Raw genomic sequence first — 18,632 nt, forward strand, 5'->3', positions numbered from 1 at the left:
CCCTCCGCGGCCCCCCCTCCCGTTGTCACGCTGGTCCCGGGCTCCGCTGTGCCCGGTGCGAGCCGGGACCAGCATACGGCCTCTGTCACGGGGGATCAGAGGGAGGTCGGTACACAAGGTGTTGTATATTACATCACTTCCGCATTCTCGTGTCACTCTCCAGCTTCAGATGCTGGAGAGAAGCTGATGGAGCAGATCTCTGCTTCATCAGCTTCTTTAGGGGGGTCCTAGGTGACATTAGGGGTCTTGGAGACCCCTGATGTCTCCATAAAGAGGACCTGTCACATCTTTTGCTATCACATAGAGGAGCTTCTTAGCCCCCTATGTGATAGCTATAAAGTTAAGTGAAAAAGAAAAAAAATAGGAAATAAATTAGTTTCCCCCCAAAAAATTAAAGTTACACATAAAAAAAGATTTTAAAAAACCCCTACATACACGCATGCAAACATGTGTCAGGGGAGCATGCCTGCGAAAACGACGATTGCGCCCGTTACGCCGCACGTGTTACATATCGCCGCGAACGTCACAATAAGAGCAATAATTCCCGGCCCATCAATCACTGATAACACTAAACTGATGAGCGGTAAAAGCTTTTAAAGCGTCGCCTATGGCCAATTTTGGGTATGGTCGTTTTTTGCGAGTGCGCGCAATTTTTAAGCTTGACATGTTTGGTGTCTATTTACCCGACGTGACCCCGACTTTTATATTTTACCAAAATAATTGGATAATAATAATTGTTTCCTAACAATGTAAAAAAAATAATTTTTTTCACAAAATTTTCTGGAATTTTCCAGAAAAAAAATAAAAGTTAATTTCAGTACAGCGCTGCATGATGGAATAAACATCAGTCAAAGTATCGCAGCGCTGAATACTGAAAAATGGCCTGGCCAGGAAGGGGGTCTAAACACCTGGTCAGCAAATGGTTAAAGGAGAACTATGGGGTCAGGGCTTTTCCCCATAGTTTTCCTTAGGGTCACGGGAGGACACAAACTAGCGTCTTCCCGTCACCCTAGGCTCAGTATATAGCGAGCTGTAGCTCGCGGTATACTGAGACGCCGCAGCTGAAGCGGATCCCGACAATTATGTCTGGATCCGCCCAGCTGCGTGACTGACAGCTGGCTCTGCCTATCTAGAGGCAGAGCCTCTAGATAGCTTAGCTGCTCAGCTATCTCTGCTCCCTCTGCCAGCAGTGACTCATACATTCAGCTTCCCCTGCTTCTCTTGGCCCTCTACATCGGACATCCAACCCCCGAGGATATGGGACTTCTCAATAAATGTTTGTTTTATTTTTAGGCGCTGCGACAAGTGCTGCCTGTAAACTGCATGTCAGTCCAAAAGTTTACATTGTCTCATTATAGACAATTGTTCAAAGGTGAAATATCATTCTTATTTGCTAGGCAATTTTAAGACTGGCGGCGGGCATGCACAGAACCCACTGGCAGCCGATGTGGCCACCGCCCGTTCAGCGTGTGATGTCACCGTCATGTGACGCCATACGCTCCGCCTCCAAGATGACTGTGGGCATGCGCAGAACACGCCAGCAGCCAATATGGTCGCCTCGCGTTCTGAAAACTAATTTATATTTGCCAGAATATAGTTTTTGTATATTCGGGGCATATAATAAATTTGTTATTTCGGTTTCGGAAGAATCGCCCAATCAACTGATTTGCTGGTTCATCCGAATCTGAATGCACATGTCTAACAAATATATAACAACATAAAGGGAATAACAAGAGAATACTTAACAGTCCTGGGTTTGGTAGGTTCCAGCAGAGTCCACTTCAATGCACAGAAGATGGATCTGGATTAGGCTCCCTCAGAGTAAGGCAAAGGGTCGGTCTGTGATTAGATTGAGTTTCTTCTTCAGGGTCACATCAGAGCCTTTCTTTTGATGTCACACGAGCGCTTTTGTGTTACAAGAGCTCCTCACTGCCCTGTGCAGCCACTTTTTGTCGGTCTGCTAGTGGAGTGTCACTGAGCGGGCCCATAAACCAATTAGACAGGACTAGGAGGGGTGGAAGGGACAGCAAAGCATTTTATGATCCTCTCCTTTGCCCTCCCAAAACTTCCAATTTCTTCATAATAAACATATTTCTAATTTTTCATAGTTTAGCCCCAAATAAACTAAAGATTATTGTGCGTTACAATATTTGCTTAGTGTGGACGCTAAATCTGATACGTTTATGAATTATGGGTGGCTCAGAAGGGGAAATGTGTGTTTCTAGCTTTCTGGATTGCATAGACACTTCAAATGTGTTATGTGCGGATTTCCTTTGAAGAGATCAGCTATATATATGGTTCATTTTAATATATCATCCCAAGATTCACAGATATAAAAAGTGGGTCAGATTGTAACTTGCACTTAGAGAATTAACTGTCTGGCGACAAGTACTGTGGTGATCGGCTGTTTTACTCTTCATTACGTTTTACGAGGCCTCTTCAATTCAGCCAGAAAGGAATGAAGGAAGGAAGACAGGAATACACAACTTATCAATGATAAAAGGAGCCAGTGCTCCTTCCATCCACTAGGGGGCGCTGAGACAAGTGCTGCCTGTAAACTGCATGTCAGTCCAAAAGTTTACATTGTTTCATTATAGACAATTGTTAAAAGGTGAAATTATACAATTTATTTTTACTGAAAATCAGACCTGAAATTAACATTTTTCTGCCTCTGTGTAAAAAAAGTGAAACGTTCACTAAAAGGACAACAATTCACAATATTCACAAGAGGAAAATTAAACAATTCATACAACGTGGAATGTAAAGGGGATGTAGCTCAGTGGTAGAGCGTGTGCTTTGCATGTATGAGGCCCCGGGTTCAATCACCGGCGTCTCCAAATTTTCAAAATAAAACATGTAACAGTATCAGGTCTATGGGCACCATTACAGGCATTGCTCTTCAGATATTATACATAAATACACTGCTGAAAATCCTCATTCTCACATTGTAGTTTCTTCAAGGATCTTGAGATAGAGAATTTTACCATCAAGATCTGTAATACCTCCGGTGAGGCACTGCTCCTTCCTTCCACAAGGGGGCAGTGCTACATGGTCTGTGCTCAGTAGCTTGGTGGCAGAGTGCATGCTCCTCATGTATTGCTGAGTCCCTGCTGGCAGAGGGAGCAGGGTTAGCTAAGCCACTATAAGGATAGGCTGCTGCTGGGAGGGGGCAGTGCTACTCTGTTTATACTGGGAATGGGGGGCTTGCAGGAGGGGGTGCCAAGCTGCTGAGTCACTGCTGGGAAGGGGGCAGAGCTGCTGTGGCTGGGAGCGGAGATGAGCTTCTGACTCAATGCTGGAAGAGGTGCTGATTAATGGCTGGCAGGGGGAACAAGGGGAGCTGCCGAGAGAATAACTTTAACAACTTAGTGGTTCTGCTGCACTTTCTGGATGATTTGCTCCGTAGTGCTGCAGCTACAGAGATGATTGGTGAAGGGGAAAGTTTGGTGCGGGTTAGGAACATGGAAATACTTGAAAGTCCATAGCCTGCCACATTGGCAGATACCTATAGTGTAATGTATTATAGAACATTGATCTGCTGATTGGATTTATTTCTTGCGGCCAATAGCGACTTGTCCTTTACGTTCAGAAAAGGAATTATTTTTCAGTTGCATGCAAGGGTGCAGAGCTTATCAATAAGTGTGGCAAACCACCATCATGTCGGCTCCCCCTCACTGAACAATATGACACATTGTAAACAATTGCACCCCAAGAAGGAGATGTCAGGTGTAAGGGGATGTAGCTCAGTGGTAGAGCGCATGCTTCGCATGTATGAGGCCCCGGGTTCAATCCCCGGCATCTCCAGTTTTTAGCAAGTAGCTACATTTTCTAGCTTCTTTAGGCTTTTGCAGGGGTCGCTGATCTTCTGAGTTAATTCTGGAAGAGGGAGGAGAGGTGCTAAGCCACTGATGGAAGGGGTGATGAGTTTCTGAAGGGAGAGCAAGGGGAGGTGCAGAGAGAATAACGTAAGCAATGTAGTGCTTCTGCTGAACTTTTGGATTTGCATGGACTTGTTAGGAATATGCAAATTCATGCAAATACTTGAAAGCCCCATTACCTGGCTGACTTTAACATGAAGCGCTCACTAGGGAGTGGCAATATGACGGGTCTCACTATACAATACAAAGCCTATGACACCGCTGTCCTCTCAGACAGTCCTAAAGGAATTACATAGACTGCAGGCGGACGTGGTCTATTTGCAAGAGACTCATATCTCCTATGACTCCACACTACGCCTACACTCTAGGTACTTTCCGCATTGGTTTCACTGCACGTCCCCTAATAAACGGGGGCGTGGGGTCGCCATAGGATTTGGGAAGGATGTTCCCTTCACGGTCACTGACAGACCAGTGGAATCGTACGGCAGATTTATTTTTCTCCATGTTTAAATGTATGGTGTTCTGTATACTTTGGCAAACGTTTATTGTCCGAATTCCTCACCAGCCTACCTATTTCAGGAAAATCCTGGGTAAACTACATAGCTTTCGTTCTGGCTCCCTGACGATATCAGGGGACTTTAACTTCTGCATGGACCCCTCCATGGATACCTCCACAGGCCACGCCCGCAATCCTAAATCACACCTTAGTACTATACGTAGGGCACTACATGATCTCCAATTAGTAGATGTGTGGAGGGTACTTCACCCTAAAGAAAGGGATCACTCCCACTACTCATCCGTCCATAACTCTTACTCGAGGCTAGACATGCTCTTCCTGGACCACTTCCTTTTGGAAGCGGAAAATATCCTCCCTCTTACCTTATCGGACCATGCTCCGGTGTCTGTAGTACTTACCTTAGCATATGCCCCATCTAGAAGCTACAACTGGCAGCTTAAAGAATCTCTACTTCATGACCCATTGGTCGTTGCAACAGTAGCTGCCAACATAGATACTTACTTTCAGGAAAATGCCCAGGACCAAGTCCCACCAGCTGTCCTCTGGGAAGCCTATAAATCAGTGATCCTGGGCACACTGATAGCCATAGGCTCCAAGAAAAAGAAGGAGCGAGCTGCGCAACTACAACTGTTACTTTCAGATAGACATTCGTTGGAACTATCACATGAAGCTACATCTGACTGCTCTACATTCCGCACTCTCACCCTCAAGCGGGAACAACTTAAGGAGCTGCTGGAATCGGACACTAAATGTGCATTCGCTGCTATAAATAAGAAATTCGATGTACAAGGTAATAAACCGGGTAGACTTTTGGCTCAGGCATTACGCCAAAAACGCTCTACCACCTTCATCCCCAAAATGAAGACTGCAGGGGACTCTGTGGCCCATCTTACCACTGACATAGCTAAAGTATTCCATGACTTTTACCAAGACCTGTACCAGGTCAATCCCCCCTCGCAATCTCACCTGCGTCCTGACCTTACTGACAGAATCACTGCCTACCTGCAAAAAGCGGGGTTACCTACGTTGCCAAGTGATACCCTACTTTCCTTAGAATCGCCCATCACTATCGCAGAATTCGAACAGGCAATCCACTCCACACCCTTGGGCAAAAGCCCAGGTCCGGACGGATTCCCCCTTCTGTATTTTAAACGTTTTCAGGCCCAGTTAGCCCCACATTTTTGTAGCTATGTTAATTCCGTCTATGCCACTTCTCCTCTCAGACCAGAGTCGTTGCTTGCCCACATTACTATTCTGCCCAAGCCAGGTAAAGACCCAGCATGCTGCTCTAGCTACCGCCCCATATCATTAATGAATGTGGATACTAAGTTATACGCTAAAATCCTGGCTTCCCGACTTGGCCCACTCTTACCCGAATGGATACATCCGGATCAGGTGGGCTTTGTCCCGGGGGGAGGCCAAGGACAGCACCCCCAAATCTGTATCACTCATTCACCTAGCCCGTACCTTGAACTCCCCAGTCCTACTCTTGTCTACGGACGCAGAAAAGGCATTTGACAGAGTGGACTGGGGATTCATGTTCTCCACGCTGGCCTCCCTGGGCCTCGGCCCGCGGATGCTGGCATGGATCTCCCCCCTATATTCTTCTCCAACAGCTAGAGTTAAAGTGAATGGCACACTGTCCCCCTCCTTTACGCTGCATAATGGCACGAGACAGGGCTGCCCCCTCTCACCGTTGCTGTTTGTTCTCTCCCTTGAACCCTTTTTAGCCATTATACGTAATAATCCTAACATTCATGGCATATCCTCTCCCTCTACAGAGTACAAAATCGCGACGTATGCGGATGACATCCTTTTTTATGTTCGTGACCCTCGGTTCTCACTCCCGCATAACAAGCCAGGTAAAGACCCGGCATGCTGCTCTAGCTACCGCCCCATATCATTAATGAATGTGGATACTAAGTTATACGCTAAAATCCTGGCTTCCCGACTTGGCCCACTCTTACCCGAATGGATACATCCGGATCCGGTGGGCTTTGTCCCGGGGAGGGAGGCCAGGGACAGCTCCCTCAAATCTGTATCACTCATTCACCTAGCCCGTACCTTGAACTCCCCAGTCCTACTCTTGTCTACGGAGGCGTTTGACAGAGTGGACTGGGGATTCATGTTCTCCACGCTGGCCTCCCTGGGCCTCGGCCCGCGGATGCTGGCGTGGATTTCCGCCCTATATTCCTCTCCAACAGCTAGAGTTAAAGTGAATGGCACACTGCCCCCCTCCTTTACGCTGCATAATGGCGCGAGACAGGGCTGCCCCCTCTCGCCGTTGCTGTTTGTTCTCCCCCTTGAACCCTTTTTAGCCACTATACGTAATAATCCTAACATTCCTCTCGTAATAATCCTATATCCTCTCCCTCTACAGAGTACAAAATCGCGACGTATGCGGATGACATCCTTTTTTATGTTCGTGACCCTCGGTTCTCACTCCCGCATATACTGTCTGAATTAAGTACCTACGGGGGAACTCTCTAATTTCAAGATTAATATGGGCAAATCGGAGATTCTGAACATAACGGTGAGAAGGGCGGATTGCCATAGTTTACGTCCTCGCTTCCCCTTTATATGGAGGCATGACTGCATGCGCTCCCTCGGTGTTTACCTCACTCCCAAAACACATCACCTCTACACTCATAATTATATCCTCTTGCTCAACTCGGTAAAGCTTGACCTTAACTCCCATTCTGCACGTATGTCATGGCTAGGAAGGCTAAACACCCTCAAAATGATGATTCTGCCCAAGATTTTATTCTATTTCCAAATGCTACCTATTTCCCTCCCGCCAACGTACTTCGCCACGTTACGCTCTTTGCTCTCAAAATTCATTTGGCAACGTAGGAAACCTAGGATAGCCTACTCCATTCTATCTCGACACAAATTGAAAGGAGGCTTAAATGTACCTGACTTTAAGCAATACCACAAAGCAGCTCAACTAGTCAGGTTATTAGATTGGACATTTAACGCCTCACAAAAAGGGTGGGTGGCATTAGAAGCGGACCTGAGCAATCCCCAACTTTCAGGTTGTATCTGGACTCCACCCCATATGCAGACCCTATCTCCTCTGATCTCCCCCCTTACTCAAACCACCCTGGCAACCTGGGACCGTCTACACAAAGCCCACAACTGGCCGTACAACTCGGTCCTTTTACCCCTAACGGGCTCAGACTTCTTCCCCCCTGGACGCGATGACTCCCTCTTTTTGAAATGGACGGACACTGACTGTTTACGGCTAGAACATGTCCTCCAAGGGACCTCACTCCGCCCTCTCCAGCCATGCATCCGATGGACATCTGGAGACACAGGCAACTTCAGCACTTTGTCGTGTCTCTCCAGAAGCCCCTCAGAACAAGGCCAAACTTCCTGCCCTTTGAATCCCTATTGGGATCCTTGACTTCCACACGCCACGGTCTATCCGTCATCTATAAGATTCTGTCAAACCTCTCGGGTGACATGCCCCCGCCATACCTTGGAAAATGGGAACAAGAATTCTAACGTCCTTTGACCCCTCTTCAGCGTTCCAAAGTGTTGCACATGTGCCCCTCGGCTTCGCCAGATAGCCATATGATGGAAGTAAACTTTAAACTACTTGCGAGGTGGTACCAGGTACCCAATTATAATGAATGTGCTGCGCTTTATCTAGAACAATACATAAAAAACTACTCACATGAAAAAAGTAGACATAAAACTTCAAATAAAATGTATGCTCGACACCTCTCCTTGTTCTCTGGGTGCAAAAACAGATCAAACAGGAGCTGTGCTGCCGACCATGCAATCTCCAATCCACGTCTGCGAGACTCCGCCCTACGCGTTACGTCACAATTGACTTCATCTGGGGCTTGGAGTCGCAGACACACTCAGAGGATTATAAAGCCGACAGTCTCCACGGCAACCAGGGATGCTTTCTCTCATCAGGTGCAAACACAGGAGGAAACACCTCTGCTCCACCCCTCAGTGCAGACCCAGCTTAATATTGATCAATGTATAGTCTACCCGCGTAGGGCGGAGTCTCGCAGACGTGGATTGGAGATTGCATGAAGTTTTATGTCTACTTTTTTCATGTGAGTAGTTTTTTAAATAAAGGAGATTTTTTAATTTTGCGGTTTTACGCTATGTGTATATTTGAACACGTAATATAAGATTGAACTTTTCCTAGGATTATTATTTATAAGAAGATTCATTGTTAACACTTTTTTGATTGCATGTATTATTTAAGCACACATTTAATATAGAGATTTGTTTATGTATTGTTCTAGATGAAGCGCAGCACATTCATTATAATTTGATATATTCAGAGGGTAACACTTCTCATAGTGCTTGCAGCTACACAGGGTTTGGCGCGAGGTGCTATTTATCACTTGGTACCAGGTACCCACCGTTACTCACGCTATCAACCGGGCAAACTCCCCACTGTGTTGGAGATCATGCGGTGGCACATATGCTCACCTATGGTGGGATAATCCGCATATACAACGGTTCTGGGGGGATATCACCCGTCTCATTTCCACCATTAGCGGTATACCTACACCTATGGACCCCTGGCTATGCCTCTTCCATCTCAACCCCCTCTCAGCACGCTCGTATAGGAGATCGGTAATTCCCTTTATGCTTAATGCCGCAAAAGCCCTTATTCCCAAACACTGTAGATCTGCCCACATACCCACCGTGGCGGAATGGCTGACACGGGTTGACTACCTGCGATTGATGGAGGAACTGCACCACTCTAGTAACGATAACTACAGCACTTTCTACAAAACTTGGGCGAGCTGGTTGCACTTATATCATATTGTTATCCACGTGATATGATTTGATTTATTTTATTTTATTCTGTTTTGTTTTAATTTTCATACTCTCCCTGCTAATTTTGTATACCGGTAGGTGTCCTATACCGCATCATATTACGCTATGTCTCCTATAAATTGACCATTGGCCCACTTGTGGGGTCATGGGAACGTGTTTGTCATAATGTAATGTCCTGTCCTTTACGTTCAGAAAGTGACTTGTGTGCATTGACCCATTGGTCGTTGCAACAGTAGCTGCCTGCAGATGCTGGAGTGGCTTTCCGCCCTATATTCCTCTCCAACAGCTAGAGTTAAAGTGTTTGTCATAATGTAATGTCCTGTCCTTTACGTTCAGAAAGTGACTTGTGTGCAGTGTGACTTGCAAGGGGATGTAGCTCAGTGGTAGAGCGCATGCTTTGCATGTATGAGGCCCCGGGTTCAATCCCCGGCATCTCCAGGTTTTGATAGTCTACACTTATAGTAAAACCTAATCAGCTTCCAATTCAAAATAAACCATGTAACAGTATCAGGTCTATGCGCACCATTACAGGCATTGCTCTTCAGATATTATACATAAATACACTGCTGAAAATCCTCATTCTCACATTGTAGTTTCTTCAAGGATCTTGAGATAGATATCTGTAATACCTCCGGTGAGGCACTGCTCCTTCCTTCCACAAGGGGGCAGTGCTACATGGTCTGTGCTCAGTAGCTTAGTGGTAGAGTGCATGCTCCTCATGTATTGCTGAGTCCCTGCTGGCAGAGGGAGCACTGAGGGAGCCACTATAAGGATAGGCTGCTTTCTCTTTCTTTAGGAAACACAACGCAAACAGTTTCAACATTTCTGATTAAGGTTTTCCAGGCGTAGAGTGAACGAGCTGAAATCCTCACTGTGCTGCTAAGAAAAAATGTTGGGAAAACATGTTACCTGAAAACCTGAGCTGGAATAGGATATATTATATATATAATATTCACAAGGGGAAAATTATACAATTCACGCAACATGTAATGTATAGTCACAGCTTGTCTTTGACATTCAGAAAATGATTGGTGTGTATAGTGATTGTTAAGGGGATGTAGCTCAGCGGTAGAGCGCATGCTTTGCATGTATGAGGCCCCGGGTTCAATCCCCGGCATCTCCAGGGTTTTGTAGACGATGAGAGCAAAGACCGGTTGGTACCAATGTGTCTGTCCAACATTATTCAGAGAGCTTCATTGGTCCATTGCGCACAGATTTTCTCGTCTGTCTCCTGTGCTTTGCTCTGCTCCTGTGCTGTGTGCAGGGCCGGATTTCTCACAAGGCCAACCAAGGCCCAGCATTGGGGCAGCAGGGAGTAGAGGGGCAGCAGGGAGTAGAGGGGAGTAGAGGGGCACACAGGGGTGTGGGATTCCTATCTCCCGATGCCCAGGACATGCAGTTCCGGGCACCGGGTGGGTAGTTGTTTTCTACATTTAGCCCTGCTCCTGACAAGCAGAGCTAAATGTACAGCGGGGAAGCCGCCGATGATGATCCTTCCCCTCATTCCTGGAATTAGTATGGACCAAAAAGAGGGTTACAGAGCAGTTGCTGAGTCCATTTGTGTGCTATATGGGGGGGGGGATTGTAAGGGGGTTTTTAGTCTTAGTGGTACCGACCCCGGCATCTGTCAGAATGCCATTCTGCAGCAGGAGTTTGTCGCGAGCGGACGGCTGACGTCGAGTTTAAAAAAATAAAATATTTCTTTTTTTTGTTGAGTCGTCATTGTCGTGGACAACGCTGGACGTCGTGATTGACCTTTAGGATTACGTCGGTGGATCCATTTTTGTTTATTTAAACTAGGGCTGTGGAAATTAAAGATTAATGTCTCGATTAATCGGTAAACTTTTTGATCGATTAAAATTATTTTGATCGCTAATGAAAACACTCACCTCTCCGCCGGCTTCCGGGAGTCCCGTCGGAGATCCGGTGACGTCACGGACATCGACGTCACCTGACTCCTCCCCCTTGCCCAAGTGGCTCCGTCGGCTAACAAAGGGAAGGGGGGAGGAGTCCGGTGACGTCGATGTCCGTGACGGCTAAACTTTGTTACATTGGTGGTCAGTGTGAATACCCACCCATTGGTGATATGCATTGGTGATATGCATTGGTGATATTCATTGTGACTGACCCCGCCTTTGCTTCTTTATGTTTTCAAAAACATTTATGCTTTTTATTTCTTGCAAACAAAATGTATAGAAACAGTGAAATCACCAGCCCTGGGCTGCGGTAATTGAAAACTGCAACAAGGGCATGAATCTCAGCGGTAGAGCGTGTGCTTTGCACGTATGATCCCCGGGGTTCAAACCCCGGCATCTCCAGGTTTCACATGTCAACAAATATTTGCTTCGCAAATTCTCATCAGGTTCCATTTTAAAGAACAATTTGAAACCCCCTCAAATTGTAATGACATCGGTGGTTCCTCTTCAGATATTATAAATAGATACGCAGCTAAAAACATTCATACTCAGGTTGTGGTTTCCTCGAGGATCTTATGACTGAGTGCCGAGCTTATCAATAAGTGTGGCAAACCACCAACATGTCTGGTTCCCTGGCTGATGGCTCATGGTCCCAGCAGCTCCTCCCATTCTGGGACAGGTGAATCTGCACCATAAATATGACACATTGTAAACAGGTGCCAAATCTTTCATCAACTGACAATTGTGCTGCCATGACCCTCGTAGTATTTGTTTCAATGCAAATTCATTATTTATCACCGTATGTCATTTGCCTGAGGTTATGAGGACATCTGTCATGAGAGAAATACAGGCGGTACCATAGCTGTGCTCCCTATGAAAATGCCTGAACAAGAACGGCACATTTTATCTATTTATAATGTCTGTGATTGAATAATGACAGTTAGATGTATCAGTAAAGACTTTTCCATGACCGCTATCTGAGAGATGATTGGTTTCTCTTTCTTTAGGAAACACAACACAAACAGTTTCAGCATTTCTATTGAATTAAAGGAGAACTATGGGAAGCCTTAACCCCGTAGTTCTCCTTTAAGGGTATCCAGGCGTAGAGTGAACAAGCTCAAATCCTCACTGTGTTGCTAAAATAAAAATGTTGGGGAAAAAAAAAATGTTGCCTGAAAACCTGAGCTGGAATAGGATAGAACGCAAATACCAACTTGAGATTGCCAATGATGGTGCGATAGGCCGTTGTCCGGTAGAATGTCCTCCGGAATCAAGGGCATACCTTGTTAGGTTTTGTTGACATCCAATATCAGTTATCTGTGCACTAAAGTGATACGTTTAGAACAAAAGGATATTTAGCGATTTGGTAAAACCTGGAGATGCCAAAGGCCATCGTCAGCACAGTCCACCAGAACGGAAGGAATGATTTCCCGAATCATACCACCAGGTCGCAAATCCACCACAATAGTGAGGTCCTTGCCTCAGCTGATTGATCCCTGATTGATAAACTGAATAGCACGACTTCCTCCCTGCAGCAGCCAATTTTAATAGTGGCTTAGCTAACCCTGCTCCCTCTGCCAGCAGTGGCTCAGCAATACATGAGGAGCATGCACTCTATAACTCAGCTAACACATATTACCTGAAAACCTGAGCTGGAATAGGATAGAACGCAAAATACCAATTTGAGATTGCCAATGATGGTGCGATAGGCTGTTGTCTGGTAGAATGAGTGCCCTCCGGAATCAAGGACATACCTTGTTAGGTTTTGACAAGGTCATTCACAGAGTTTTGTTGACATCCATTATCGGTTATTTGAGCACTTAAAGGGAATACGGTTAGGATGAGGCTATTTAGCAAAATGTGGAGATGCCGGGGATTGAACCCGGGGCCTCATACATGCAAAGCATGCGCTCTACCACTGAGCTACATCCCCTTTGTTAAATGCATTGATACCGCAGACAAGGGGTGTTAATTGTACTCTTTGTGTACATTGTATTCGCATTTAACAGTATAAATGTTTGAGAAGAGAAGTAGCAAAGACGGGATCGGTAACAATCAACTATTTCTACAGGTGGGGATGTAGCTCAGTGGTAGAGCGCATGCTTCGCATGTATGAGGCCCCGGGTTCAATCCCCGGCATCTCCAGGGTTTTGTAGACGATGTTTACTTGCTAAAGATTCACAATCATGATAATTCAATGAAAGACATAAAAGATTGTCAGTTCTACACAGATCATAACGGATGTTGCTCTTCAGCTGCTACAATTCAATACACTGCAGAAAACACTCATACTCAGGTTGTAGTCTCCTTAAGGATCTTGTGACAAGAGTGCAGAGCTTGTCGATTCGTGCAGCAAACCACCAACATGTTTGTTTCCCTCACTAAACAATCTAACGGAAAATGATATACTTACCTAACTGTTCTTTTCCTTTCATGACGCCAATACATGGCAGCATACAACGGTTATGTCTCCGCCCCCAGCCATTCTTGTAACAAGTACTCAATGCGAAAGCCATGGAAGGGCCGTGTATTGGCGAGTGCTTTACATTTCCTAAATCGATAAATACATTCACACTACTGTTACATAGATGGCAAAAGTGGCAGGCAGGGGGGGGAAGAAGCCAGGGAAGAGGCAGAGCGGGAGGGGGGTCAAGTTGCCGCACCATGGACCTCTGGGTTGTACTTGCCCCCTGGGCTAAAAGTTGCCAGTCAGCCCCTGGCCTATACACATACAGCGCAGCAATGAAGTAATAAAATTAACTAGGATCACACTAATCCAGCACGTTATTATTCTGAGTTGCCCCACTCAAGCGGCGGCCATATTGAGTGGGGCACGTGAGATTAATAACGTGCTGGATTAGTGTGATCCTAGTTCATTTTATTACTTCATTGCTGTGCTGTATGTGTATAGGGAAATGTAGTTGGATCTGTATGTGCGTTATAATTAATAGAAATGTAATCGATTATTAAAATCGATTAAAACATTTAAATTAATCGAACTTAAAAATGTTAATCATTACCAGCGTTATTTTAAATAAACGACTTGTCAAAAACATGTTTTTTTTTTCTCTCCAATTAAAGGATTTTTCCAAAATTGTGGTCTTTTTGAATTTTTTTTTTACAATTTGAATGTAACCCAGTACAGCCAACTTGACTAGAGGCCTCTCCACTGGGTTGACATCAAAGCAGCAAAGGGGATGTAGCTCAGTGGTAGAGCGCATGCTTCGCATGTATGAGGCCCCGGGTTCAATCCCCGGCATCTCCAGGTTTTATCCCAATGAATGACTACATCTCGGATTGCACATTTCTGCCCAATTCCCAGCGGATGTCGGCCAGCTGGTGGTCCGGTCTTTTAGCCAGGCTCACCATCTACTTCCTGTTCTGAGATGACACAAATCCTTATGTCTGTGCGCTCAACAGATATTTTTAAAACAGATCTAACAAAACACTTCCAACTGGATATTTAACAAACCAAAAGGGAGTAAATAAGAGAAGCTCATTGTCGGGGGGGAACAGCCACTTTAATTTCCCCCCCAGCTCTCATTAAATGGACTAAGCCAGTCAATTTTGCCCCTCACCTTACATTTCTTTAACCAGCCCACCCTCTCACAGCTTGTGAAATGGATTAGTCCATCGCACACAGCTTTTCTCATCTGTCTCCTGTGCTGTGAGTAGGCTGATGATCCTCCCCTCATTCCTGGGATTGGTATGGTCCAATGAGGGTTACAGAGAGCAGTAGCTGAGTCCATATGTGTGCTGTATTGGGGGTGTACAGTGGTTGGAGCTGTTCAGGTGTAATATCATACATTGGAATCCTCATCGCAGCCCAACCCGCCCCCCTCAAATATCATTGATATTTACCGGTCCTCTTTGTGTGAAGGGCAAACACTGGAGCGATCGTGTGATCACTCCAGTGTTTGTAAGTAACTGGGGACACTGTGCTTTGGGGACGCTGTGATTTACATCACCTACTGTTCATTCATGAATTTCCTCAATGGGGAGAAGCACTCACTATTCAGAATCAGCTGATAGTAAATATCAGAGGAGCCTCTGTACTGAGGGTTTTCCATTCATTGAGTGCTGAGGCTGCAGAAAAATAAATTGAGTATTTGGTGTCCTCAATTTCTTCACCATTTTAAAAGGGAAATGTCAGGGGTCTGTTTGGACCCTTAATATTTCCCCGAACCCCCCCAACAGTAAAAAATAAATAAATAAATAATACAAAAATAAAAAAAGAAATAATGAAAAATTATTTTTAAAAAGTGAAAACTGCCCCCCCACCACACACACACATATTATTAGACAAGTGCAAAGACTAAAAATTTATTTTCAGATGAAAACTACAAAAGTTTTCATTTGTTTCATCAAACAAAACACATCCTTATGCTATCATATAACACTGCACGTGTTGGGCGCCGCCATCTTTGTATACACCAAGATGGTGGGGCCAATATCTGCGTGTGACGTCACCTGACGCCACGTATGCATGCTCCCCGCCTCCAAGATCGTGGCACACATTCACAGAACAAGCCGGTGGTCATCATGGCCGCCGCACATTCTTAAACAATTTATTATGCGCCTGTATACATTTTTCGTATATTCAGACAAATAGTAATTCATTAATTTTACACGTAGTCCGGGGTCTGTGTTCTGTTTTCTATTTTTACTTTTCTAGATACACTTACTTGAAGAAAGGATCGGCATGACAACCTGACAATTTATTTGTATAGACTCTATTTTAGTTTGACATTTATTGTTTGCCTTCTGTTGTTTTATTTGATAAGAATACTTCTATTGTGCTGACAAGTTTAATACCTTTGAATAAAAGTTTTATTTTTATCATACTTTTTAATATGTTTATTTGGAGTCTTTAAATGGTGCGGATATTGGGGGAAATGGGTGTGGCCACTGAGGGGTGTGGTCACGGAGGGGCGCTGTAAAGCTTTCTCGCACAGGGCGCCTAAAGGCCTAAGGCCGGCCCGGAGTCTATGGATCACTCTATGGGGGAGTCTATGGATCACTCTATGGGGGAGTCTATGGGGGAGTCTTCGGATCACTCTATGGGGGAGTCTATTGATCGCTCTATGGGGGAGTCTATTGATGAGTCTATGGGGGAGTCTATAGCTCCCCTGGTGAAGAGAACGTGTCTGGGGGGATCCTAAGGTGTGCATTGTAATGCGGGGCCTGAGAAATGGAAATCTCTTTGGATTAATTTCTGATATATTATGATTTTTTTTGTGTGTCTTTTAAATGATAAAACAGCATTTGAAATGGGATAACTGTATTTGAAAAATTAGGAAAACTACAATTGTTAGTATTCAGAAGTATTGATACCCCTCTACCAAAATGGATACCCCCCCCAACACACACACACCATGATTTGTGACTGATGTGTGTTTGGAATTTTTTCCCAGCAGAGGGTCCGTAAGGAAGTGTGAGGGCCATACATTTCCCTGCCAAGTTCTTAGAAACCTGGCACGCTCTGGCTGGAAAGGAGGAGGCAGCAGGTACATTGCAAATAATCTGTGTGTCTATGGGTCACTCTATGGATTGCTCTATGGGGGAGAATTGATTTTCTAACAAGCACCTGTGTGATAGCATTTGGAGGTGACAGGTTCTCTTTATTGACCCTGTCACCTCCAATACAGGAATTCTAGCACAGCACTGTGCTGGAACTCCTGTGACGGGTGAGAGAGGAAGAGCGCAGTGCAGCACAGCACAGCTCTCCCCTCTCACTGACTACACGGAGCCGCAGGGTTACTCATAACCCGGCTGCTCTGCTCACTGCTCTCCATCCTGAAGATGGCGGCGGCCAGCGAGGAGAGGATGGAGCCGGGAGAAGGAGCATCATGCAGAGAGGTGGGTGCGGGCGGGCGGGGGGGTGACGGACAGCCTGCAGTCTAATTACAAATGATCTTGGCGACATCGCCGAGATCACTTGTAAGGAAACAAGTTGTTTCCCCCGTTCTACATTTAGCTAAATGTAGAAAAGAAATTACCGCCCGGCGCCCGAAACTCCATGTTCCGGACGTCGGGAGCCTTCAATCCTGGGCCGCCCCTCTGCTCCCTGCTGCCCCGAGGCCGTGCCTCGGTGGCCTTGTCGGGAATCCGGTCCTGTGGGTGACGCTATGGATCGGTCTTTGGGCGCTGATTTACTGTGTGCATCGGGACTAACTTTGGTGCCTATTTTACTACACAGTCATGTTTAAAGTGGATCTGGCCTAAAAACGTTTTCCTTTCTGTGGCAAGAAAAGTGAGATTTGGTGGTTTGGTACACTGATTGATAAGCTCTGCACTCTTGTCACAAGATCCTCGAGAAGACTACAAATCTCTCCAAAAAATTCCACTCTTAGATAATTGTCACCAGAACAGGTTTTCCCTTCTGAACAAGTCTCATCTTTCTAAAACCTGGAGATGCCGGGGATTGAACCCGGGGCCTCATACATGCGAAGCATGCGCTTTACCACTGAGCTACATCCCCCACCCCTTGCAGAGTCTCAGCAGTACCGGCATCTGTCAGAATGCCATTCTGCGGCAGGAGTTTGTCGCGAGCGGACGGGTAGGCTGGCGTTGAGTTTTTAAAAGTCGACGCGTGGACAACGCTGGACGTCGTGATTGACCTTTAGGATTACGTCGGTGGATCCATTTTTGTTTATTTAAACTAGGGCTGTGGAAATTAAAGATTAGTTTCTCGATTAATCGTTAAACTTTTTGATCGATTAAAATTATTTTGATCGCTAATGAAAACACTCGCCTCTCCGCCGGCTTCCGGGAGTCCCGTCGGAGATCCGGTGACGTCACGGACATCGACGTCACCTGACTCCTCCCCCCTTCCCCAAGTGGCTCCGTCGGCTAACGAAGGGAAGGGGGGAGGAGTCCGGTGACGTCGATGTCGGCTAACGAAGGGAAGGGGGGAGGAGTCAGGTGACGTCGATGTCCGTGACCTCACTGGACTCCTCCCCCCATTTTTGTTTTTTTTAAATAAAAGAATTGTCAAAAACATGTCTTTTAGGTTTTTTTTTCAATTTTAAAGGATTTTTTTCGGAAGTGTGGCGTCTTTGTCACAATTTGAATGTAACCCGGTACAGCCGACTTGACTACAGGCCTCTCCAATGTGCTGCCTACAAAACAACAAGGGGATGTAGCTCAGTGGTAGAGCGCATGCTTTGCATGTATGAGGCCCCGGGTTCAATCCCCGGCATCTCCAGGTTTTATTTACCTGAAAGTCTTTGTACTACATCTTAGATTGCACTTTTCTGTCCAATTCCCAGCGGATGTCGGCCAGCTGGTGGTCCGGTCTCTTAGGCTGGGCACACACCTTACAACCATCGCAGGACTTTTGTCTTGTGATGGTTGTAAGGCACTTAAAAAAACGTACGATCTGCCTATGTTGCATAGGCAGATCGTACTGTCGATGATCGCAAGCCACGCCCCCTGAGGGGCGGGCTTCCGATGACCGCAATGCCGAACGGGCAGTGTGCGCTTGCGCACACCGGCCCGTGCGGCTGT

General features: G+C 45.8%; 9 non-coding genes across 9 annotated transcripts; 7 read left to right on the forward strand and 2 right to left on the reverse strand.

The window, feature by feature from the left end:
• Positions 1-2,765: 2,765 nt before the first annotated feature.
• TRNAA-UGC lies at positions 2,766-2,837 on the forward strand. The gene has a single exon. It is a non-coding gene; the product is annotated as a tRNA-Ala (tRNA).
• An 895-nt stretch (positions 2,838-3,732) lies between these two features.
• On the forward strand, positions 3,733-3,804 carry TRNAA-CGC. The gene has a single exon. It is a non-coding gene; the product is annotated as a tRNA-Ala (tRNA).
• A 5,769-nt stretch (positions 3,805-9,573) lies between these two features.
• Positions 9,574-9,645, forward strand: TRNAA-UGC. Its single transcript has one exon. It is a non-coding gene; the product is annotated as a tRNA-Ala (tRNA).
• A 613-nt stretch (positions 9,646-10,258) lies between these two features.
• On the forward strand, positions 10,259-10,330 carry TRNAA-UGC. Its single transcript has one exon. It is a non-coding gene; the product is annotated as a tRNA-Ala (tRNA).
• Positions 10,331-12,984: 2,654 nt separating this feature from the next.
• On the reverse strand, positions 12,985-13,056 carry TRNAA-UGC. The gene has a single exon. It is a non-coding gene; the product is annotated as a tRNA-Ala (tRNA).
• A 140-nt stretch (positions 13,057-13,196) lies between these two features.
• Positions 13,197-13,268, forward strand: TRNAA-CGC. The gene has a single exon. It is a non-coding gene; the product is annotated as a tRNA-Ala (tRNA).
• Positions 13,269-14,316: 1,048 nt separating this feature from the next.
• Positions 14,317-14,388, forward strand: TRNAA-CGC. Its single transcript has one exon. It is a non-coding gene; the product is annotated as a tRNA-Ala (tRNA).
• A 3,144-nt stretch (positions 14,389-17,532) lies between these two features.
• Positions 17,533-17,604, reverse strand: TRNAA-CGC. The gene has a single exon. It is a non-coding gene; the product is annotated as a tRNA-Ala (tRNA).
• Positions 17,605-18,258: 654 nt separating this feature from the next.
• Positions 18,259-18,330, forward strand: TRNAA-UGC. The gene has a single exon. It is a non-coding gene; the product is annotated as a tRNA-Ala (tRNA).
• The last annotated feature ends 302 nt before the right edge of the window (positions 18,331-18,632 follow it).

The sequence above is a fragment of the Nanorana parkeri genome, unplaced genomic scaffold (genome assembly GCF_000935625.1).
Source record: "Nanorana parkeri isolate BGI_ZX_2015 unplaced genomic scaffold, ASM93562v1 scaffold1367, whole genome shotgun sequence".
NCBI lineage: Eukaryota > Metazoa > Chordata > Amphibia > Anura > Dicroglossidae > Nanorana > Nanorana parkeri.